At 42.9% G+C, this 25,262-nt stretch overlaps 2 long non-coding RNA genes across 2 annotated transcripts in view; one reads left to right on the top strand and one right to left on the bottom strand.

The window, feature by feature from the left end:
- Positions 1-9,015: 9,015 nt before the first annotated feature.
- LOC148127257 (uncharacterized) lies at positions 9,016-23,765 on the top strand. Its single transcript, XR_015742141.1, has 3 exons — positions 9,016-9,167; positions 17,753-17,828; positions 23,580-23,765. It is a non-coding gene; the product is annotated as an uncharacterized LOC148127257 (long non-coding RNA).
- The window catches only part of LOC148127258 (uncharacterized), a 31,431-nt gene continuing 28,485 nt past the window's right edge, over positions 22,317-25,262 (bottom strand). Inside the window, exons 3-4 of the long non-coding RNA XR_015742140.1 lie at positions 23,958-24,071; positions 22,317-22,439 (exon numbers count right to left, since the gene is read on the bottom strand). This is a non-coding gene — a long non-coding RNA (uncharacterized LOC148127258). The remainder of the gene's footprint in view (positions 22,440-23,957; positions 24,072-25,262) is intronic.

Consider the following 25,262-nt stretch of genomic DNA (forward strand, 5'->3'; position numbering starts at 1 on the left):
CAACCAGTTCCAAAGACATAACACCCCTCCCCCCTGGCTGGGTGCATGCATAGTCTTTGAGGTATGATGGAGGACTTCGCTGGCGACCCGAATGTCATAGCTCCGGGGAACTGCCGGTTGGCATCGAGTCCAAGGAGCGCGGTTCCGAGGCCGCCGTGGAGCCCTCTGGGATTGGCACTAGGTCCGGGGAGCGAGAAGCCTCCCCTCGTTCGGGTTGGCTCGGTAGAACGTCTCGGCCTGGACTGTTGGTGCCTCCGCAGGGTGGACGTGCAGGAGCTTCGGGCCAGCCATCCAGGTCCGTTCTCGGCTCCCTTTGTTCGAGTGGAAATGTCTGGTCCCTCAGGGGATTTCCCTCTGGAACCTGGGCGAGGATTCGCGGGTTGGCTGCTGGATCTGGCTCACCGCTGTTCCGGTCACTCCGCCGCCTGCGTAGTTGGTCCAGGTGTCTCCGCCATACTCGACCGTCTTCTAATTGGATCCGGTAGGACCTTGGACCGGTGATAGCCATGATCCGCCTTGGCACCCACAATGGATCTCCTGCATAGTTCCTTGCGAAGACTGGGTCCTGCAAGGCAAAGTCTCGCACCTGGCTGTCAGAACCCAAAGGGGTATCAGGACAGTAGTGGGGATGCAGCCTGTCAAGAGTGGTCCTTAAACGTCTCCCCATTAACAGTTCAGCCGGGGATTTGTTAGTGCTAGTGCATGGGGTTGTATGCTGGCTGAGGAGGAAACGGGATAACTTGGAATGCCAGTCTTCCTGACCGAATCTGGCTAGTGCTTCCTTGGCCGATCTGACGGCTCTCTCCGCCATCCCATTACTAGCAGGATGAAAGGGGGCTGTGAGGACGTGTCGGATGCCCAGGTTCATGACATACCTGCTAAATTCGCAGGACGAGAACTGCGGCCCGTTGTCGGAGACTATCGTGTCCGGGAGCCCGTGAGTCACAAAAAGTCTGGTCAGGGCTTTGACAACTGCCTGCGTGGTGGTCGTGGGAAGCAAGGCAACGTCTATCCATTTTGAATACGAATCCACGACCACCAAGAAAGTCTTGCCGTGCACAGGCCCGGCCAGGTCGATGTGTAACCGTGACCAAGGGGCATTGGCGCTTTCCCACTTTGTGGGTGCAGCTGCTGGTGGGGCTGCTCTAGATTCCTGACAGGGTTTACAGGAGCTTACCCACTCTGCGATCTGATCGTCCATCCCGGGCCACCATACGTAACTGCGAGCCAACGCCTTCATTCGCACGATACCCGGATGGCCCTCGTGCAGCACCTTCAATATGGGCACGCGAAGGGTGGATGGGACAACGACTCTGGAACCCCACAGCAGGCATCCCTGGAGTTTTGATAGTTCCTGTTGACGTGTTTTAAATGGGACAAAATCAACTGAACATTTTGTTTCCGGCCACCCCCTTCCCACCCAGTCCAGAACCTGGGCGATTAGTCTATCCTTCTTGGAGTGTGCCGCGATGTCATCAGCAGTTACAGGTAGCTTAAGTTCATTGACTTCGAAGATCGCGTGCACCGGAGCTGGGTCTTCAACTGGGGTCGGTAAAGGGCAGCGGCTGAGAGCATCTGCGTGGCTTAAAGTCTTACCGGGGCGATGGACCAGCTTGAACAAATAGGCCGCCAAAAACAATGTCCATCTGGTCATCCTGGGGGACAGAACTTGTGGAGTTTGCCTGTCTCCCGATAGAAGTCCCAAGAGTGGCTTGTGGTCTGTAATGAGTTCGAAATAGTGGCCAAAAAGGAATTCGTGAAATTTTTTGACTGCCGCTACTGCAGCCAGAGCCTCCTTGTCAATCTGGCTGTAGTTTCTTTCAGTCATGGAAAGGGTCCTGGAGAAGAAGGCAATTGGCGCTTCTGTGCCATTGGGGAGCCTGTGACTAAGGACAGCTCCTATCCCGAAGGGGGATGCGTCAGCGGCTAAAACCAAGGGTAGGTGTTGGTTGAATTGAATTAAAACGGCGTCGGAGGTGAGCAGAGATTTGATCGCTTTAAATGCATGGGATTCTTTGGGGCCCCAGTCCCACGGAGCGTCTTTATCTAACAACCTGTGTAAAGGTTCAGCGACTGAAGCTTTGTGTGGTAAGAATGAGGCGTAGAAATTTAATAAACCCAGGAAGGCTTGCAGTTCCGTTTTATTATTTGGCGTGGGTGCCTCGTGGATGGCTTTTACTTTTGACTCCACTGGGTGGATGCCTGAGGCGTCAAGTCTATATCCTAAAAAGTCCACCTGTTTAGTGGCGATGGTGCACTTCTCCCGTTTGAGTTTGAGACCATGCTGTCTAAACTTCTGCAATACTGCTCTCACCCTCTGGAGGAGCTGGGGCCTGTCCTTAGCTGAGACCAAAATATCATCAAAATAGGGGACTACTCCTGGAAGACCTTGGAGGATTCTTTCCATTAGTGACTGAAAAATCCCCGGGGCCACGCTAACGCCAAATTGGAGGCGCTTGCACCTAAATGCCCCTCTGTGTGTTACAATTGTTTGTAAGTCTGCGGTGTGGCTGTCGACAGGGAACTGTTGATATGCCTGCGACATGTCTAGCTTGGCAAAAATTGTGCCGGGTTCAAAAGTGTGCAATAGGTGCTGGATAACTGGGACGGGGTATGCGCTAACCTGGAGGTAACGGTTAAGTGTCGTTTTGTAATCAGCACAAATTCTCAAACTACCGTCCTTTTTAAGTGGGGTGACTATGGGGGTCTCCCACTTGGCGAAATCTGTGGGCTCAATTACCCCTTGCTCGAGAAGTTTGTCTAGTTCCGCATCCAATTTGGGGCGGATGGCGAAGGGTACCCTACGGAATTTCAGGCAGACAGGAACTGCCTGGGGGTCTACAGAGAAAGAGATGGGTGTGCCATTGTAGCAACCCAGCTCGCTACTGAAAACGTCGGAATAGTCAGAGAACAATGTGTTTACATCAGACGTTGAGACAGCATGGATTCCTGTGACATTAAGGCCGAGAGAGGGGAACCAATCTAACCCCAAGAGACTAGGGAGGGTACCATTAACCACCACTAAAGGCAAATGGCCTTTGAAGGTTTGGAATTTAACAAGGAACTTGCCTTTCCCGAGGACAGGGATGTTCTTGCCTTGATAGTCTCTCAGCGTGAGGTGGCACTTTTGTAGCTGTTTCCGGGTCAGTCTGGGTTGAATCTTTTTCAGCGTCTCCCAGGAGATGATTGAGAGCGCTGAACCGGTGTCCACCTCCATGGTACAAGGTTTACCTTCTAGGGAGAGAGAGAGTTTAATCTTATTAGGAGTTGGGGAAGTGTGGTTGGCGTGGTAACACGTGTAACAGTCTTCTACTTGCCTTTGGAGGCTAGGAGATGAGGGAAACTTCTGGGATGGAGCTCGTGCTGCCTGACAGACTCTTGCAAGGTGACCTTTCTTGTGGCAGTTAAGGCAGCTGGCGTTTCTAAATCTGCAAGATGCCCGGGAATGGGCACCCCCGCAGGTCATGCACAAAGGGATCTGTTGCGGGCCACTGCTGTTTCTTTGTCTCACTCCTACCTGGGGCTGTCTCAGTTGTCTTAGGCGATGGACATCCGCGGTTTCAGAGGGGTCCGCTTCGCTCATCACTTCCTCCGAGTGGACGGTGGAAGTGCCTGGCTTTGGTGCGGTGCCTTGAATCTCGGCCGCGGACTGCACGGATAGCTCAGCGGCTAGGGCTTCCTCCACCGCTTGGGAAAGATTTAGATCTTTCCTGGCTAGTAGGCGTCGTTGGAGTGTCTGATCTCTTACCCCGCAAACGAGTTGGTCAAGAAGCATGTTGTCTAAGTAGTTCTTGAACTCGCATTGAAGCGCGGCTGTCCTCAGGGCTGCCATGTACTGGTTGATGGATTCCCCTTCGGCTTGCTTCCTCATCCGGAATGCGAAACGCCTAGTGATCTGGGAAGGTTTGGGAGAATAATGGTTAGAGAGTGTTTCCTGTATTTCGGTCCACGGAACGTTTCTGATTTCACGTGGCGCGAAGAGTGCGGTGGCAGTGTCGAAAACCTCAGCGCCACAGTAGCTTAGGAAGTACGACTTCTTTCTGTGTTCCGCAGCATCAGCCAGGCCAATGGCGTCCAGGAAATGATTGAAGCGGTTCTTGTAGGAGTCCCATTTTTCCTCGCTGGGCTTAAATGGTGGGAATGCCTGATTGGCATTCATTTTGGGACCCTCAGCCTCTTAGTGGGGTAGGCTGTCTCTCTGGGTGGTCGTGGCCCTTGGATTTCCTCAGTTTCGAGCGCTGGCGGCTGCGGCTGCAACGCCCGAGACTCACTCCGTGAGCTACAACCTCGTGAAGGCAGTTTAAATTTCGCGCCCTCCGAGTGCAATGGCGGCGGTGGCTAACAGCGCCGGAAATAGCTTCAATGACTTCAGCTCAGTGCTTCGCTAGCTTGATTTGAATTCAAACAGCAGTGGTTTGAATTACGCGCTCTTTCTGCGAGCGGGGCGGCTGAGGCTGTCAGCGCCGTGACTTTCAGCTCCGAACGCAGCGGTTTTGAATTTCGCGCTCCTTTGCGAGCGGGGCAGCTGAGGCTGTCAGCGCCGTGACTTTCAGCTTCGAAACGCAGCGGTTTGAGCTCGAGCTCTCTGTGAGCGAGGCAACTATGACCCAGATGCCGTGGCTTCAGCTCTTTTGCCTTTGGTGCTTCTGGTTAGCCTGTAGTGATCCCATCCTCGTCACCAGTGTTGTAGAGCGAAGGGACATACGAGGCCAAGACCAGAGCATACAAGTAAAGGCTTTATTCAGGGGAATAAAGGGCTGTTGTACCTGCCCGGTAACAAGGCAGACTCCTGGAGAACAACAACGGCTGGCTCCGTCTGGCAGCCGGCTTTTATAGCCGACTGTCAAACGGAGCCAACCAATGGGAGCTGCTGATGCTCCCACCTAAAGTGCGGACCTGGTTGGGAACTCCAACCAGTTCCAAAGACATAACACTACCTACCTACCTGTCCCTGCAGAAAACCAGCTGATCATAAGATGGCAGCAACGAAATGAAGAAAACTTTAATTGTATGTGAGAATGGCCTTGGCAGACTAGGCAAAGAGATACTTCCTAGGGCAGGGGTCACCAAACTTTTGGACGTCAGGGACCACCAAACTCATAATTTTAAATCCCACAGACCACTAATATGAATTTTGACTGATGGTGGCTTGCTGATGTTGGTGAGAGAAAGAGAGAGAGAGAAAGAGAGAGGGAGGGAGGGAGGGAGGGAGAGATATCTGATCTAACCTCGGAGGGCTGGTGATTATGTTCTCTCTCTCTCTCTCTCTCTCTCTCTCTCTCTCTCTCTCTTGAGGGGGTGCTCTGAGGGTGACATTTCTCTGCAGGCCTCCAAAATTTTATCGTGGACCACCAGTGGGCCTCAGCCCACTGGCTGGTGATCACTCTCCTAGGAAACAATTGATAATACAGCCCACAACTGCATGCTGGACAAAGCAAGAGATTCAGAAAGGACACTTCCTAAGTTTTCGGGCTGTAAAGGTGACAGTGGGAGAACTGTACTTTCATATTTGCAAAAATCTGTTAATGTAGCTGTTCAACAAAGTAGAATTAGCTTATCTGGCCATGTTTTTTGTCTGTTCTACCTGGTAAGGCTGTCACTAACTTTATAAGAGTCATCAACATTTTTGCAGCCAGATGTAGCAACTCTGCTATAAAGTCTCAATTTATTTCCTGTAATTAATATTAATAAACAAAATGACTACAACCTGAAATAGGGATGAGCAAACATTTTTCTCCCACACCTGATAGATCAGTGGCCCCCAACCTTTGCAGCTTGGCAGCCCAGCTGGGGGTGAGGGAGAGGGGAGGTGGGCCATGTGAGTGGCAGGTGCCCAGCTTGACTTGTGCGAGTGATGGGCTGACACAAATGCGCAGGAGTGCCCATCTTGCTTATGCAAGTTGAGTTGCGTGTACGTGCTCTGGCCAGCCACTCGCTTGGCCCAATTCCAAATAGGTCATGGCGACCCCCCCTGTGCTAGATAATCATTGTGGGGGAGGGAGTGACATGCCAATCAATGATGTTTTTGAAATTCAGCTACCCCTATTATAGCACCAAAAGCGTGATTAGAATAAATGGAGTTTAAATACGCTTATACTGGATACTGGTACTTAACTCAAGGTTAATAGCACCAAACTTGACTGCAGGAAATAAGACTTCAGCAACAGAGTGGCCAATGTCTGGAATACTCTTCCCCAAACCCTAAAATCTTTAACCTTAGACTATTGACCTCACCCCTTTCCTAAGAGGTCTGTGTATAAGCGCCCCGACGTGCCTACCGTCCCTGTCCTATTGTTTCTTTTATTTTTTATTTTTCTTATATGTATCCATGTATTCATAACTATGTTTTTACTTATACCTATTATGTTGTAAGCAACTGACAAAAATAAATAAATAAATAAAATAAATAAATTGTCAATGCCAATCCTTCCTGGTTTCAAATTTCCCTTTTTGTTTTTCTGCAGATGAGTGTAATCATTTTATTGTGTAATGAAGCTGAATTAAAGCTAAAATGATTTGCCTGAATGTCCTGATTTAATTTCAGCTGACTAAAAATTTTATCAGGACCACTGCTGGCATGCTGAATGGCTCTATAAAGCATAAACAGTTTAATTTAGAGTTGATTGTTTGCAATAAATAGATAGTTTTAAAAACTAGTAAAATATACTTTCAGTGTAACAAAGCAAATCCATTAATCAAAACCATTAAAAAGCCAAAGTTAGAATATTTTGGACATGTGATGTGATATCTGGAAAAATATGGCATTGCTTCACTCCAGGGAAAGATTGAAAGCAAATGAGGTCCAGGCGGAAGAAGAACACCATGGTTTCAAAATCTAAGGGACTGGTTTGGACAAAACTCAACAGCACTTTTTCGTGCAGCTGTTGATAAACATAGGATTGCCAAAACGATCGCCAGCGTCTGATGATGGATATGAAAGAAGAAGAAAAAGAATTCCTTCGACAAGATGACTAATAGAATTATTGTGCAACACAAATGGTGAGCCATCACGCTGGGAAAAACTGAACACCCAACAGAAAATAGCTTCTGTGAATCATGGCCTTCAGAATTCAGTGCAAACATCTAGGCTCCTTAGCAGGTGGGATCTGTGACCTCGAAAGATGTCATCTCATGTTCTTTCAGCTTGTTTTTTGTGGTTTTTTTTGCATATCCGGAAAAAGTATGTTTTTCACATTTGCCTGCTGATGGAATTTTTGGAGGCCAAGGGGCTATCAAGTAGACCACAATTCAGATAAGGCACTGGTGGCATTGAGAAAATGTAAATGTAGCTGAACTAAATAGAAAAATGTTATTGAGTTTCTTATCACGCAAAGAAACGGTGCAATGGAAGGAAGACTATTGGGTGTGAGGGAAAACATGGGAGGAAAAAGCCATCATCCTTTGCGGGCTGGTAAAAGCCACTGCTCCGAGTGCTGTGATCCTATTCCTTGAACTACGGAAGCAGATAAACAAAAATAACTAGAAAGTAAAAGGTGATGGGCTAGTAGATTTCAGAAGTGGGGAGTCTTTTTGGGGGGCAGTTGTAACTTTGAGAGCATGTTATGCCTGTTCTCACAAAGTAGCTACTTGGCCCAGGAAAGAAGAGTGATGCTGTGCGTATTCACAAAATGATTGCTTTTTGCTCCCATTTTATCTTGGTTTATGAATGCTTGTGGGACCAGTGTAGGCCCAGAGATTTTCTGGGAACGAATGCTGATGTCTGTCGGGTTCCCTTTCCTTTACTTGTTGTAATTCACGGATGTCAAACTCGCCACATCATGTTGATGTCACGTGACATATCACAACGTTTTTTTGCCTTCATGGAGCTGAAGTGGCCATGGCCTGCATCCAGCCCAGTTTGACACTCCTGTTAATGTAAATAAAAGTATGTATATCAATTAAGTCAGGTGGGAAGGGAATTTGGTCCCATATTAGTATATCTGGCAAATAATACCCTTTGATCTGCCTCCACAAGGAGGAAAATCTTGCTAGCTTGAGGATCATTTAAATTGCTAAGAGTCTCACAATTGTTTGCATCATGTTCATCTGTGAAATCACGCTGCGTGTTTTGCATTTTAAAACACTTTCCCCCGGTGCTTGAAGGAAAAGAAGTTGGAAGATATTACAGTAGCATCAATTCAGAATATATACTTTCTGATTTAATAAACAGGAAGGAGACAAGGAGTTTCTGGGTCCCACTTCTTTCATAGAATGCATGCATTTACAGATTTTCTAGGAGAAACACAATAATGGAAATTCAAGACCTTTTGTTAGGATACAAATGAAAATTCAGAACAATCGAAGCAATAATTATCCTATGCACTGTTATGACTACAAAAACTATAATTGTTATGAGTCAAAAACCCCAAATTAGACTGCAGAGCGAAACATTTTTAGATTTATAAACTGATTTTAATCTTGCCTTACATAAACTCATTTCCAGAACATTATTATTGTATAATAAAATATATATCCCCCAAATATTTGGTTCATGAACCTTTGAAGAATTGTTGTGCTTGTGCCAAATATGGACAAAAATTCATCTTCTCAGCTGCTAAATCACTGATATAAATGATTTAGCAATTTCACCCCCTGGGTTGTTTATATCCTGACAAAGTTCAACCCTTCACAGCATTTTTTGAAAGAAAGCAATAAAATATTGTTGAAGTTCATTAAGCAGAAAGAGAGCTGTCAACTGATTTTACTTATTTTTGCAAAAATTAACAACCAGCTCGGCATCTGTTCTCGGTCAGATGTCTCAGTCAGATGAGATTTCTGCTAACTTTACTTTCTGTAAATGAGTTGAACAAATCTGAATGAGTCAGGGTATCTGGAAATATTCTGTTCCTACCTTTTTCCCTCTTCCTCATTTGATGAAGGTGAAATGTAATAACTTATTTGAAATTACACCATGGCTGCATATATTGGTGTACTTACCTGAGTTGACTAGCTATCATGCAGTTAATCCAGCTTATCAGGTTACCATGACTCATTAAATCATTGCCTCAACCAGTTAGCAGAAGTGTAGTTCTTCAATATATTGTGTAGAACAGCTTCTACCAAATGTGCAAAAGGTAAAGAATGAGACTGCACTTCCTTTCCATTTTATGTACTATTGGATCTTACTGGTGATTGGTTACTATACTTCCCCACACTCAGTACAACGGGTATGTACAATATTTATTTATTTTATTTTGTTAACATTTATTTGCTGTCCCTCTCACCATGGAGCTACTCCAGGCAGCTTACAACAATAAAAAGGAAGAAATGAAAAGGGTGTACAGGGAAATAACATAATAGAACAGAAGAGACAATGAAAAAGTTGACAACAAGAATGCATCAATACAATAATCAGAAAAAGATGGGCGGGTGGAGAGCAGAGAATAAGGTGGGGGAAAGGTTACCATCAATCCAGCAGCCACCTCCAGCATGGAATTTGGCCTTCCCCAGAGTGGGGGAAGACCTCACCTCAGAGGGTCAGATGTTCCAAAGAGAAGGTGCTGTAGCATAGAAGGCTCTTTTCTGGATCTTGATAGTCGGAATTATTTGTCCGCCAGGATCCAAAGTATTTTGTTTATTTATTTGTTTGTTTGTTTGTTTGATTGATTGATTTGTCAATCGCTTATGAGATAATAAGTATAAGTATAAACATAGTTATGAATACATGAAATGGGTGCATATAAGAAAAATAAAAGGAAACAATGGGACAGGGACGGTAGGCACGTTGGTGCGCTTATGCACACACCCCTACAGACCTCTAAGGAAAGGGGGGAGGTCAATAGTAGACAGTCTAAGGTTAAAATTTGGGGGGTTTGGGGAAGAAACCGCAGAGTCAGGTAGAGTATTCCAGACATTGACCATTCTGTTGCCGAAGTCGTAGGTCCTCACCATTGGCACGAACAGAATGGGCTTCTCCTTGTGGGATGAGGAGGTTCCTCAGGAAATATAACCAAGCTTGACTTTTAACAGAAGAGGACCTCAGAACCTTTTTCAGTGTTATCTCACCAGAAATCAACATGACAGAGTAAAATAATTTGAGGTCCTGAATCAGATGAACCTTATCTCTTTATCTGACTCAATGCATATGGTTTATCAAATATGAACAACACCTCTTCCGGTCTCAAATAAACTTGCAACAACTAAACATTTGGTAGGGGTAAAAAAAAAAAATTCCAATCTGCTTATTTGTGTACAGATCAACACTTTTTTGACCCATATGGTGAGGCTGATATTTCGGGATATATCTGCAAATATATCTCCATGTTTCCTTGATCAACAAAATGAGATGGTATGCCAAGCTAAACTGGGATTGTAGTACATGGCTATGTATATCAGAGGCTGCTAAATTGTTTTCCCCAGGTCTGAAATAATAAACCATTGGCAGAGATTGTCAAGATGAAGAGGAAGATTAACTGTTTCTAACGCTAGTGTGAATGGCTGGCTTCGTGGGATAGGTGGGTTTGAAGGAGCTAGAGGCACAAATTCCATTTTTAATGGCATATGTATGTCAACCTTAAATGAAGGCAAGGAAGCAGTTGTGAGGCCCTTGAGGCTGATAAACTTATTAGGAAGACTGAGAACAAGTTTTCCAGCCCTCTCTAAGCAGTTTACAGAGTCAGCACGTTGCCCTCATTTTACCAACCTCGGAAGGATGGAAGGGTGAGTCAATCTTGAGCCTGGTGAGATTCGATCTGCCAAATTGCAGTCAGCTGGCAGTCAGCAGAAAGAAGCAGTGGTGGGATTCAAATTTTTTTACTACCGATTCTGTGGGTGTGGCAGGGGAAGGATATTACAAAATCTCCATTCCCTCTCCACCCCACAAACCTGCTTTCCAGCTCCATTCTCCTGTGCAGAGCAACAAAAGAAGACCCAGCTGATCATCTGGGACTCGGGAGGCAGAGAATAGATGGGGGTGGGGCCAGTCAGAAGTGGTATTTGCCGGTTTTCTGAACTACTCAAAATTTCTGCTACCGGTTCTGCAGAACTGGTCAGAACCTGCTGAATACCACCTCTGGACCATTCTATTCAGAAAGCAGAAACTGAGGCCAGCTTTTAGAAATGCAGATTTGGTAATCCGTTTAGAAAGACTGGGTCAAGACACAACTCAGATAAATAACAAATAAAAGCTTGACAAAATTAGCTCAGAAAAGGACCTCGGATTTGCAGACCCCTACATCCCCATAGGAATCTGACAACAGCCAATAGAATATTAAAAGACATGTTCTTGCACATGAACAGAAAGTTCAAATACAAAGTTCAAATACAAAGCCCAAAGAAGGGATAAAAACAACCCCACTCTCAACTCCATGTTGTCGGCTGCCCAGATCCACAAACCCAAGTAGTTCTGCTTCATTATTAAAGCATCTTTCCAATCAGCTTCTATGTTTACAGTCTCTTTCTCTTGGCTTGGAACTGAACCAGATGGATATCTCTTCCCATAGTTATAAGTGTGAAAAATGGTCATGTCACTTTTTCTGAGTGCTGTTGTAACTTTGAACAGAGGCTAAATGAACTGTTATAAGCCTGTATATGTTTTATTGTTTCCCCCCCTCCCCCCAAAACCCCCCTCACCATTTATAGTTGAATGAAGCTGCCTGGCTGCCATGCTATCATTCCTCCTTTCTACAAAAATCCCACTGAGCGTGTGAAGGCTGCAGATGATCCTGTCCTCCACTTTGCATCCGATTACTTTCCCCCAACATTAGCAACTGTGATTATGAGGGGAATTGTGACTACAGGCGGTCCTCTACTTACGACCACAACTGAGCCTAAAAATTTTGTTGCTAAGCAAGACAGCGGTTAAAGCGAAATTTGCCTCATTTGCCACAGTTGTTAAGTGAATCACTGCAGTTGTTAAAATCAGTAACGTGGTTAAATGAGTCTGGCTTTCCCATCGACTTTGTCAAAAGGTCACAAAGGGGGAATCACATGGACTTTGCAACGGTCATAAATGTGAATCAGTTGCCAAGTGTCTGAATTTTGATCATGGGACAGTGGGGATGCTACAACCGTCGTATGAAAAATGGTCATAAATGCTTTTTTTCAGTGCTGTTGTAACTTTTGAACGGTCACTAAATGGACTCTTGTACATCTAGGACTCACCTGTATTTTATTATGAAACTATGGTTGAGATTATGTTTGAAATCCCATAATATTTTCAACACACAAATCAGGAAGACAAAACTAGGTCTCCTTCTGCTACCTGAATAGCGACTGAAAAACACTCAAGAAGTCCGATGCAAATAGACCAGTAAAAGGGGAAAAACTCTTGCCTTTTTCCTGTTTTCTATGCCTGTTTTCTGAAACTGCAGGAACAGTTGCAAAATCAAAACAGTTTGTGCAAATTCTGGCAGTGTTTTAAAGTAGCCTCAGCAGGGTAGTTTGCATTTGTCCAGTTATTTGTAAAATGGACCAGCGTGATTGCTCTGAAGAGAAAGTTAGCAGACTAGTTTTTCACTTCACAGAACTATGACGAGACTGTACCATCAGCTGAGGCCAGAGAATCAGGCAAGAGTTCCTGCACTGTGAAAGAAAGAAGGAAAGAGAGAGGGAGAAAGAGAGGGAAGGAAGGAAGGTAGGAGAAAGAAAGAAAGAAAGAAAGAAAGAAAGAAAGAAAGAAAGAAAGAAAGAAAGAAAGAAAGAAAGAAAGAAAGAAAGAAAGACAGACCCCACCAATGAGTTCTGTAGAACATAATGGCTACAAACCACTTGTTGTGGCGTAGATGACATAGTGGCTGAGCCAGGAAGAAATCAGCCCAGCTGCCAAATACATGTCTTGGGCTGAAAATCACAGGTGTGGACTGATACAAATTGCATACATGGAAGCGATGAGAATCTGATGGGGATGAGTGCCTCTGTTATCCTGAAGGTGGGTTTTCTCACTGCTTTGGCATGTATGTTTTACAAAAGCAAATATTACCCCCAAAAACCAAAGAAACCCAAACTCAGATCTTCAAAGTGTAGTCTTGCTGTGTGGCTGGGTGTTTATTATGTCCGATCAAGGCAAAGTATAACACAATAGAGGTTGAGTTTCAGTGTTCTTCAAAAGCTGAGTTGAAACGAGATCGTGGAAAAGAAAGAAAGAAAAATCTCTCCTGGCGTGAAGTTGAAGCCATAAGCACGTAGTTGTAACAATCTAACGCAAAACTCTTGAAAAGGTTTAAGAACAGAATGGGATTAACTTCTAGTAGGTTTCAGGTTGCAACAAAACTGTTGGAGCGCAGAAACACATGTGCCTGATCACTTGCCTTTTGAAGACACAATGGCTGGCTATTATTAAGGCTCTAACTACATTTTTAAAGATCATTTCACTTGCAAGGACTAATTGGCACTGTCCTTGTATATCCCTGTGACATCTTGAGGCTTTCAGTAGGCCTTGCTCATTGAGCTGATTACCTTGAGAAGTTATTCAGTGCATTTGCTGCTGCAAACAATACACAGCAGCAATAATTTTCCATGTTTCCTGTGTACGGAGGGACAAATGGTTCCCATTATTGGAAGAAACTCTTGGTTCTCAAGTTCTATGATTTCCTCTCTTCCCTCTTCTTCTGAAGTGCAGGGGCTGCTGCAGTGGTGCGATTCAGCCGGTGTAACAACTGGTTTGGTGAGTATGTGCTTTGTGCGTGTGCACTACATTTCAAAAGCTCATTTTCAACTCAATTACTTAGCTTCTGCTGCATCCCCAGTGAGTAAAACAGCTGATAGGTGGCAAACCACTCTGCTGTGCAAATCAGCTGTGCTAAAAAAATCAGGAAATAAAGCACAGGAAAAGGGCAGGGGTGGATGGGTGGGACCAAAAGTTCACCAGAACTACCGGTTTGCTGAACTGGTCCAAACCAGTAGAATCACCATCCCTGGGCTGCCATGAGGCCTTGCCATTATTCTTCCCATCCTCTCCAGCTATTGTGAGATGTTGCTGTGCCAGGACCTTGCAGCATGGCCAGATATCTGGTTGGGTTTGCTTGCTAGGGAAAAAGAAAATGTGTGGCAGCTTGGGAAGGGTCTACGACAATTCGCCATGGTCAACTCATCAGAGCCAATTTGCTGCGGCCAACTCGCTGCATGAGAACCAGCTATGGCCAACTCGCCATGGGACAAGAATTACACTAATATCAAAGAAACATTGCAATAAAATCATTTTAAAAAAATGCCAAATGAAGGACAAATGAAATATGATTGACAAAAATTAAAAAATGTAAATATTTAAATATTTAAAATATTTATTTTAACTATTTAAATTGCATTAGTTCAATTGTCTGGCGGTGAGTTAGCTGTGAGTTGGCCGTAGCAAGTTGCCCCACTCTGTTCTGGGAATGCTACCTACCTCAAAGCAAAATTTTAGAAGGCCACAAAACTAATAGCTCTGTTCCAATAGTAGAAAATATACAACAGTTCAGGATTGAACCGTTGGGTTCTCTGAGCTTGTTTTTTTAACATTGACCGTGAAGGAGAGTGGAATTTGTTGGCTGTTTATATTGAGTAACTTTCCCTGTTAGTTTTGATGGGGATGTGGTAAACCATATCCTCTGACTGTTATGGTACTGATGTTATCTGACCTGGTAACAACCAAGCTTGAAGAATGCTAAGAATCCAACAGAAACTCTAAGGAAGAGAAAGTGAAAGATATCCTTTCCCTGCGATACAGAGGCTGAAAGAAATTATTGTACTGGCAAGGGTGAGTTTGTATGCCGGTGGTCAGTGGCAGATTAAGGTGCACTGGTGCCCTAAGCCCTGACAAATCTTGGTGTGTCCCCTCCTTAGTACATACTATATAAACGAAGTCATATTCTCAACTTTGTGCTGCCCCCATTGGGCCTGGTGCCCTAAGCACATGCTTAGTCTGCTAAATGGTTAATGCACCACTGCCAGTGGTGTAGAGGATGATAGAAGTTAAAAGGGAGTTTCTTACAACAGGGATAAAAAGGAAGAAACGGGAAACAAACTGACAGCGTCTTTAGGATCTCTCTCCTGGAAAGTTACATTTCATCTTCTGCTATGAACCTAATTCCCCTGCTATAGTCCCCTCCAACCTGATGTCTTTCAAAATGCCAGACTCACAGAATTGCCAGTTATAATGCCGAGATTTCCTAAGATGTCTTATCCATATGAAGGAAGCTGAACTGCAAATTTAACTTTGAAAATTACTGTAAAGGAATTGCCCTGCTGGCTGCATTGTTTTTGCCCAGTGAAGCTGTTGTGGACAAGCTTTTTTTTTTTTTCCCTTCTCACCATCCCCTTGAGATTCTGCATGACAAAGATTAAATACTTACTTCTTTGTCCTCTACAAGGACTCAGTTGTATAAGGCATTGATGGCTTGCTTCTCTGAAAAAAGAATATTTTGTTTATTTTTGTTCAAAGGCCTTTTGGAAGCAAAAAGATAAAGTATGAAACTTGTGTTTTGAGTTACTATAGAAGTGAGCTTGCTGTTCTTCCAAATTCTTTTCGGAATACTAAAGATGATTAAACCTATCCAGAAAAAAAATCCAGTTGACTAATTAATGACAACCAAAATATCTTTAAAATAAACTATTTATTAATAATCCAGGGAACCACTTAAAAGCAGACTTCCGATTTCAGAGTAATCTATAGAGCCAATTGCAGTATTGTTCTTAAAGTCCCCTATAGGTGAATAGGTGGATATCAACAGTATAGTTGTGGTAAGGTATCCCAAATTGTTAAATGACTTAATAGAATAATGGAGTTGGAAAGGACCTTGGAAGTTTTCTCTCAGCTGCTTTATATACATGTTGAAAAGGGGAGGTGGGGGGATCAAAGACCCCCAAATGATAGAGGCCACCACCAAACCAATTGCTCCTCCTCCAGTATTACTACCTGAAACCACTTCTGAAGAAGAAGAGGAACGAGGGCAGAATAGTGCCTCCAATCCAAACCCCAGCATGCAGGCCAGGAGAATACCAAGGTCAATGGTATCGAAAGTCACTGAGAAATCTAAGGGGATGAGGAGAGGTGCACAATCCCCATTTAACTCCTGAGGAAAGTATTCATTTAGAGCAGAATTCCAGGAACAAGTCTTAAAATTGCCATGGTTGGAGACCCCTGATTTAGAGGGACCAATGCCATCTTCCCAATCCCATACCCTGGCCTGAATTTTGCCTGTAAATGATCCAGATAACCTCTTTTGACTTTGGTACGGTGAAGCTGCTCTGCCATCTCATCCACTTGTCTCAGAAACGGAAGATTGGAGGCCAGGTGATAGTTGTCTACATCTATCAGATGTAGAAACAGGCCGTGCAGAAGACGGTGCACCACCATCTCTTTCAAGGCTGCCAACAGTTCTCTAAAGAGGCTTTGGAAATATCTTGACTAGGTTAAAGGATACATAGATCCAGCCCACTGGCACCAGAGAAAAGCCTAGAAAGCATCCTATTCACTTTTCCCAAGTTCAGAGGTCAACAGGAACCCCCCCAATCATAGGTCACTATCAGAGACAAATGAAATTTAATGTACCTAAATAAGACTACAAATTACAAGACATGTCATGGTTGCTATGGAGGTAATGAAGTCCTAGGTCCTGCCAGAAATAGTCCCCGTGGCATGGAGCTTCCCCATTGCCAAGAGGTATGGGCCCTCAGCCTGAAGCAACTTTATTGACCAAATGCTATGCAAATTGGTTACCTCATGGTCTGGTGAGAGATTTTGATGCTGGCTTCTCTCTAAAGAGAGAATGACCACCTCACTCCCAAGGAAGAAGTTACAGTGGTTTACTTGTTTATTGCCATTGTGTAGGGTAGGACATTGGTCCATACACGTCTTCAATCAGGTTCATTTTTTTGGTCTTTCTTCTTCCATCAGTGCTCCAGGTGTCACTTCATTTCCTGGAGGAGCTAAGCGGGATTGGGAAATAGAAAAGGGCTGCTCAAGAGAATCATGCTTCCCTTTGCCAGTGTTCAGCTGAACAAACTGCTTGCTATAGAGCTGAGGCAACCGCATTTTGGAAGCCATTTGGATCCAGTCAGTGCCAGGGACAGATCATCTGAATAAGTTTACTTGTTCCATGGAGGTCACAGTTGGCTATCAATTACATAAGGCTCAGGGTGTGATCTGACCACAGCAAAGGGATTGTGGAAATCCCCTTCATACCCCAATCATGTAACAGGTGCTCAGAGGCAAAAAATGCATCTAATGTACATGAGTCAGATTGCTTGAGATGAGCCCATAGTTGACATGAAGGCTACGAATTCCTGCCAGAATTGTCCCCCACATCATAGAAGTGGAAATTCTTCCATAGCAGGAGATAGAGGTTCTCCACTCCCAGCCTGGAAACCAGCTGCAATAGGTTCAGGGAGGAATTGTGTGAGGCAACAAGGCCTCGCACAATTTACCACTAGGATCCCAAACTTGTCTCTACAACCTATCTTAGCAGAGAGATATTCTCAACCTGGTATCTTGGGATAACAATGCCTCCAATGACAACAATATAATATCCGGTTCCCTTACAAAAACAATGCAGAAACGATGTAGACAATAAACCCTTAAAAGAAAAGAAAACTATTAAGTGTTCTGTCATTTCCTAAGCTGATTCCCTCCAATTATGTAGGGACTACAGTTATGAGAATTCCTAGCCAATTGACCAATTTCTGGCAACTGTAGTCAGACATCTGGAGGGAAACCAGGTTGGGGAAATCTGTGCAGTAGCTGGATTGCTGAGTGGATGGGGATGATTGAAAAAATCTCAACGCAAGTGACATTGGGTCAAAACTCTTTCTTTCTCTGTTTCATTTTCCTTTCCAGCCTTCTTATTGGTATAAAAATCACTTCTTCCTGGGGCTGCCTTTGACTCATGGGGAAATTCAAATGAAGTATTGTGGTAAGTACTAGACTTGTTAAGAAGAGACGCTATTGTATTTGCCTTTTCAAATTTGCATATGTATAAATCAATCCCTTCTTGTGATCCCCTCCCTCGTCTCTAAAACTTCCAGTGTTGGAGCATTCACAACTTCAAGTTGTTCCACAGATAAATTATTCTGTCAAGAAATTTCTCCTTAGTTCTAAGTTGCTTCTCTCCCTGATTAGTTTCCACCCATTGCTTCTTGTCCTGCCCTCAGGTGTATTATTCCTGATAAAATGCAACCTTACCCACCCAGGTGAACTTTTAGTCACCCACTCCCCTGTAATCAAACTGAGATTGTTTAAGAAGCATTTCCAACTTCCAAATAAGCCTAATTTCCTTGATGTCTAAACGGGCAGGATAGAGAAGATGGTTATATAACATCAGGTATGTTTGTATTGGTATTTAACATGGTGAGCAAGCAGGCCGTTTCTTTAGCTTTCAAACAGTAATGCGGTGGAGAAACTGCTGTTAATAATTAAAAGACATTGGAAGTTAGAGAGATGTCAGCCAAAGGGCGCCCATAACTTATTAACAAACAATTCTCTCTTTCAAGAAATTGTAAATCTTCACAAGTTTGCAGGGCCTTATCGGAAAGTACAAATCCAGATCCCTGCAATAGCTAGTGCCAACATGCATACATATTCCAATGAGCAAACACAACAGGTCAACAAGCTTTCAAGTATGATTGCTAAATATTTCAGAGACAGGTTTGTACCTTAAATGAATGGAATACAAGAATAAGACGCAACACATGATTCTCCAGGAAAACGATCACCGAAATAAATCTGAATGCTCCCAATGGCTAGGTGTTTAAAAAAATGCCTAGAAACCTTAAGATATAATGAAGATTTCCTCAGAGAACCTGTATGGTAGAGCAGGGATTACCAAATTACCTCAGGTGCCAGCTCATGCTCTTGAGTAGCGACCTAGGTATTCTTCATCCAAATGCAGAAAGCTCATTAAAAATATTAGATTTTGCTGACTTTGCAACATTTTAGGCAAAAAAAAAATGGATGGAGATGAAGATCTTTATATGGCATTATATGAAAAATTCTGATATACTTAAAAAAAAAAACCCGTTGATCCATTTCAGTGATTATAGTGTTTGAAACCCTTGTATCTGAAGAGCTCTCAGGTATTTGGATAAAAGCAATCACTGTGATAATTAAATAACATAGTTGTAGGAAAGTGGTATGAGAAGAGCTCTAATTTAATTGGAAGCGCTGAAAAAAAATCTATAAATGCCATAGAAGTTGCACTGCTTGGTTAGCGGAGAGGCAGCTCTGCCAGTATAGCACATTTGTATACCACCAGTGCTTCCAAGTTGTGCCCACAGAAATCTCTGCCATGGCCGATAATGTCAATTTTCTACTAGTGCTGAGGCCAAGAGAGGGCAATCCAGGGATGCATAATGGTGACCTGGCAGCCAGTGCAAAATAGTTGGAACTTGGCTATGAGAGAGAAAATAAACACATTTGCTTCCCTGTGAGTTGGCCTGGAGACCATGAGCTGGCTGGTTGAAGAAAGTGCATTTAGCCTATAAAAGAGGGCGGGGAAAATCTCCTTTGGTCACATCACGAGGCAAGTGTCTCCTCTGAATCTTGAAAATTAAACATTTATGTAATTTTATTAATTAGCCTTTCCTAGGACAATGTTCACATCTGACCTGTTTTCTATGAAACTGGAAAATAATGGTCAACGTTTCTTTGCAACTAATAACCCAAATGCTATCTTCTGTAGGACAGAAGATACCAAATCACACATGGTTTTCATTTTATATATGTACACTGCCAGACTGGGTAGCGATTTGGATTCAAGGGGGAAAGGGCGTGGGATGCACCAGTTGACTGCTCTGTAAAGTGACTCCATTGTCCCCAAAGTGGCTGCCACACCATGATGGGAAAAGTCGTGCTTGATTTAAGGAGCTGCCCAGTTGATTTAAAAATGGGATGAGTAGGTTACCTCTAAGGGATTTCCTACTTCCATTCAGGGGTGCGATTCAATCGGTGTAACAACTGGTTTGGTGAGCGTGCACACAGCATTTCTAACTCACCTTCTGCTGCAAGCTGCTGTGCTGTGAGAAGCAGCTGAGCTGGAAATCCCAGAAATAAAGGACAGACTAGAGCTGGGGCAGGCAGGTGAGCCCAATAGCTGATCATCGGAGCTACCGATTTGCCCAAACTGGGCCAAACCACTAGAATCCCATCCTGGTTCCATTCCATTTCATGGTATGTGTTAGGAATGTAAGTCACCTAACAGTTATTTGGGTTGGAAATATATAAACTAGGATAGACATTTTAATACTGTATCGTTAAGAGAATGCTAAAACTGAAATTGGGTGTGGTTCTGCAAATGGCCATAAGATGGAGCCAGAAACCTGGGTTGTTTAGTCTCAGAAGAGAGTCTCGGTGAGTTTCTGTTTCTTCTGTTGGAGAGTGTTGCCGTTCCTCCTAATGACTTGTTGTGATTGGAAGGATTGGTACTGTTAGGAATTTTGAATCTGATGACTGTTAGATCGTGGATTGACGTCAGAACCAGGGAACGTTAATCTGAAGGGCAAGCCAGTTAATTAGCACGTTGCCTTAATGGGTATAAAAGGACACAGCTGAGCTGGTGCCTTTTGCCAGAAACAAAATGTCTACTTGAGTGAGGACGTTACTGCAAAGAGATCTCTGTTTGTTTGAATTTTGAAGGGGAATTCTAACCGTTTCTGCCAGTCATTATCTTGTTATTTTCCTTCAGTTTGATTTGATTGTGAAACGGCTGCTTTGTGTTTGTTCGTCTGAATCTCCAAGAGGAGACATAACATGACTGTTACTGATCGTTGATGTAAGTCTGTTACTGAACTGTTTTTTGATACTGGACTTGGATATTTGGATTATCCCTGAACTGAACACTGACTGCTTTACCTGTGAATGACTTGGACTGCTTATCTTGGACTGCGCTTAAAAGTTTATTGGAAGTAAAAACGTACATTTACTGTACGGTGTATCTGTATGCTGTGTGTCTTCACTACTCTTACTACATCTCCCTGTATGCACTCATTCTCCTAACGGGGAATTACCTCAACAGTATGCTATCTGCCCCACTTCACACAACTCCACAGAATAACTTGGTTGTGTGAGTTGCAACATCATGAGAAGCATGAGATAGACATGGGAAGCCTCTCAAAAGAAAACGCCTCTGATCTCCTCTTGAAACCACCCTCCCATTTTAAGAAAAGCTGTAGAAGAAATTGACCATATAATTTGGGTGGCATCACATTCGTATTGTTGACACTCTAGAAAAAGTACAGAGAAGAGCAACCAGGATGATTAGGGGACTGGAGGCTAAAACATACAATGAACGGTTGCAGGAACTGGGCTTGGCTAGTCTAGTAAAGAGAAGGACCAGGGGAGACATGATAGCGGTCTTCCAATATTTGAGGGGCTGCCACAGGAGGAAGGGGTCAAGCTATTTTCTAAAGTGCCTGTAGGCCAGACAAGGAACAATGGATGGAAACTGGACAAGGAGAGATTTGACCTGGAAATAAGGAGAAACTTTCTGACAGTGAGAACAATCAACCAATGGAACAGCTTGCCCTCGGAAGTTGTGGGAGCGCCATCACTTGAGACTTTCAAGAAGAGATTGGACTGCCATTTGTCAGAAATGGTGTAGGGTCTCCCACTTGGGCAGGGGATTGGACTAGATGACCTACAAGGTCCCTTCCAACTCTGATTATCTGTTATCTGTCCTTTGTGGCTGTTTAGGAAATTATGACCCCCCCAAACCAGTGCATTCACATTTAAAATAAGTGTCATTTTATGCTTAACCCTAATAATTATGTCCTCCCCCAAGAATTCAGGACCTTCTTAATGAATGTGAAAGTATCCAAAATCTGCATAATTTTTGTCAATATAAATTATGGTTATGTAGAAAGGTTTGGCTTGGGACAATAGCAAATTGCAGTAGTGTTTGAAACCTACTTCAGACACGGAGGTCTCTATTCTGATTACTACTCTTGTTCTACAGAAGAAGAAAAAGATGAACCATCTTTTGGGTCTGGGATAATCAGTAATGAAATTTCAAGAAACTTTTTCTGAAAGACATGTGTTCAGATATGTCCCCTGTGATGCCCAAATGCAGGGAAATTCTAAATATTGCAACATGCTCTTTGAGCGATATGATCACTTGGATGGGCCATGAAATATTCTCTTAGAATTCCCTGAAGTGCGCAAGGGTTCTTCCCCAGAAAAATGAAAGCTGGCCCAATCCAGTCAGATGTTCTCAGCATATGAAAATGAGTAAATGAACTAAATGACATTTTTAGAAAAATCAGTGCTCATGAAAAACAGGAACTATGTGAAGTGATGCATTACATATGAACTCTGTCACCTCTTTTTCTGTGCTGATCAGTTATGGTAATGTTGCAAAGAAAAATTGCATACTAATTTAAGGACAGCTGATTTCAAGAGAAAAAAATGCGGTCACTTCCAGAGTACTTGGCACAGGATTTATTAGCTCATGGATGTCAAACCCAAATGTGTCACATGACGTATTGTGATGTATCGTGATGTTTTTTGCTTTTGCAAAGCCAGGGTGGACAGCCTTAAAAAATGGTAGAAAGATATATCCAAATTTATATGGCAAGGGGGGAAACCACACAAGCTAAATATAAGGTACTACAAGATGTGAAGGAAACAGGAGGATTGAATTTACCAGATACTGAAATTGCATTTTGTTACTTGCTATTTAGTTTGGATGAAAGAGTGGGTGTTGGTAAGAAACAGAAGTTAGAAGATCTGACCTGACTTTTGGGTGGCATGGATATCCATGGTATAACAACATCACAGAAAATTTAGATATATTTTTTTTATGTTAGGTGAGTCATACTGTAAATTTAGGTTCTGCCCAAAACATATTTGTGGCTTTCAGCTCAAGAAATCTTTTATAAATGCGGAATGCTAAGTAAACCTAAATGTTTACTTTGTCATGAAGTGCTATGCTAGAATTTTTACAAGGGGATTGTAAAATAAAATCTAGAAAAGACTTAACAAAAGAAGGATATTCTTGCCAGTGGTTTTCTTATGTACAAATGTTAGAAAGATTTAAAATGGATAAAATGTGTTATGGTTTTTAAAAATGTAAAACTAAGCTTGAAAGAGAATTACATACTAATGGTGAACATATTCTTACTAAAGTGTATAAATTTTGTTGAAATTACAAGAAAGAAGAAGTGAAAGAATGCAAGATAAAATGGACTACAGTTTTTGGGGTTACAATATACAAATGGAAAAGGAGTGTGATACGTCAGCAGCTAAAAGACACAGAGCTTGTCAGTTGGAAAACTGACAACTTGAGTTCGAGACATGAATGCCACATGAAAGGGTGAATCCCATTATTTGCCCCAGCTCCCGCTAACCGAGCAGTTTGAAAGCATGCAAATGCAAGTAGATAAATAGGTTCCATTTCGGTGGGAAGGTAACAGCACTCCGTGTGCCTTGGCATATAGTCATGCTGGCCACATGACCACAGAAAATGTCTTCAAGCAATGCTGGCTCCCTTAGCTAAGAAAAGGAGATGAGCCCTACTCCCTAGAGCCAGACATGACTGGACGGGGAAACCTTTAGTTTTATACCAATGGAACAATGGGAAATATGCTGAAATTTATATTATATTTTAATCTTAAAGAGCATTTCTATGAACTGATGTCCTGTTGGCATTTGTCTCCATTTGTCTCCTATGTAGAAATCCTGGCTGGAAACATCAACAACATGAAGGGACATTTTTATCAATTTTGGTGGATAAGCAACTGGAAAAAAGTCACGGAACTTAATTTTTGTATAAGATAATTGCAGTAAGGCTGTTCTGTGCTCAAAAATAAGAATTTCAACATTACCCACAATGGAGGAATGGTTGATGAAGGTAATGGAACTTTCAGAGATGGCTAAATTAACTTCTTTGATCAGAGAAAAAAACAGGACCTACATTTATAGCTGACTGGAAACTTCTTTTTGCATGGAATGGGGGAAATGTACTTATGATCTGATGATTAGAAAAAAATGGATAAAAGAAAAAAATGAACTCTTTTTGCAATCTTTGACTAAGAGATAATTTTGTACTTACATTTGCTGCAAAGGAAATCGGAAGTGTCTATTTCTTCTTATACTTTCTTTCTGGATTTTTCTTTTTCCGTTCTTTCCACTTTCATACTAGTTTATTAATTAGTGTTTATGCTTTCTGTAAAAATTTGAATAAAAGGAAGCAACAAGCTTTAATATATTGCAAGTCCAGGAACTTAATAAAATTATATTTAGTCGAGAGGTTTTGAAAAGGAATTTCCTGCAAACTCAGTTTGACAGGGGACTGTGGTTTTTCCAGTTCTGCAGCGAACGCCTGGTCTGACTGCATATTTGAGAACATTCACTGACCAGCATATGATCCTGGTCCCAAAGATCCTCTTCCTTTGACATAGTTCAAAGAAGCTTCATACTTCTGTTTTGTTTATTCTGCCCCCAAGGACTATTGGAATATGGTGATCTGAAGACTATACGTACATTACATGACCTTTTCTGACCCATTTTTTAAAATTGCTTTTACAAATATCAAGAAAAGCATCTGAACAATTCTGCATGAGAAATATTGTGAGAGGCCATTGGATTATAAACAATTAATCCTAATTAAGTGCTAATTAATCTTCTAAATTTCATTCAAACATGCTTTCAATAACTGAACATACTACAAGCTGAACATTCTTCTCTCAGGGTTCTGACCAATGCTCTAATAAAATTAAGAGTCTCAAGCCATTTAGCAAGAAAAAAATCAGTTGTTTATTAGGAGCGCCATGTTGGCACGACCTAGGTGAAGCCAACTCTGACTTCATTCAATTCATGCCTTGCCTCTGACCCTGTTTCCCTATCCCTCCCCAGGGTGTGTCACCAGTCACATTCCCCAATGAAGCAATTTCGCAGGTCGTAGAAGTCACTCCTCCCAGCCATTGCCGGTCTCTGTGGAGATGGCCTTGACTTTGACCAGCTAGGCTGTGTCTTGTTTTGACTGAGGTGTTAATTCTTTGGTGCAGCTGTGAGGTGCAATTCCCATCCCACTGCCTATGGCAACTCAGGAGCAGGTCAGGAAAGCTTCACAAGTTGACATCTTGACTCTTTGAGTCAGTCCTGTCTCTTGGTGATGACAATTATCTTAGCAACATTTTTAGAAGTGGTTTTGTCAGTACTTTTTGCTGGGATATTTTTCAACTTCCCCAATCTAGGGTTGGCTCAAAGTCTCCTAGCTGGCTTTTGTGCCTAAGGCAGAATTAGAACATGTTCTGTTCATAATCCTGTGTCTTTAGGGATTACATTAAAGCACTTATATTTCTACTCATAAATACTAGGGCTTAAATTAATCCTTTTTGAAAATAGTGTTTGCATG

This window comes from Pseudonaja textilis, chromosome 2 (assembly GCF_049901715.1).
Source record: "Pseudonaja textilis isolate UNSWEBS1 chromosome 2, rPseTex1.2, whole genome shotgun sequence".
NCBI lineage: Eukaryota > Metazoa > Chordata > Lepidosauria > Squamata > Elapidae > Pseudonaja > Pseudonaja textilis.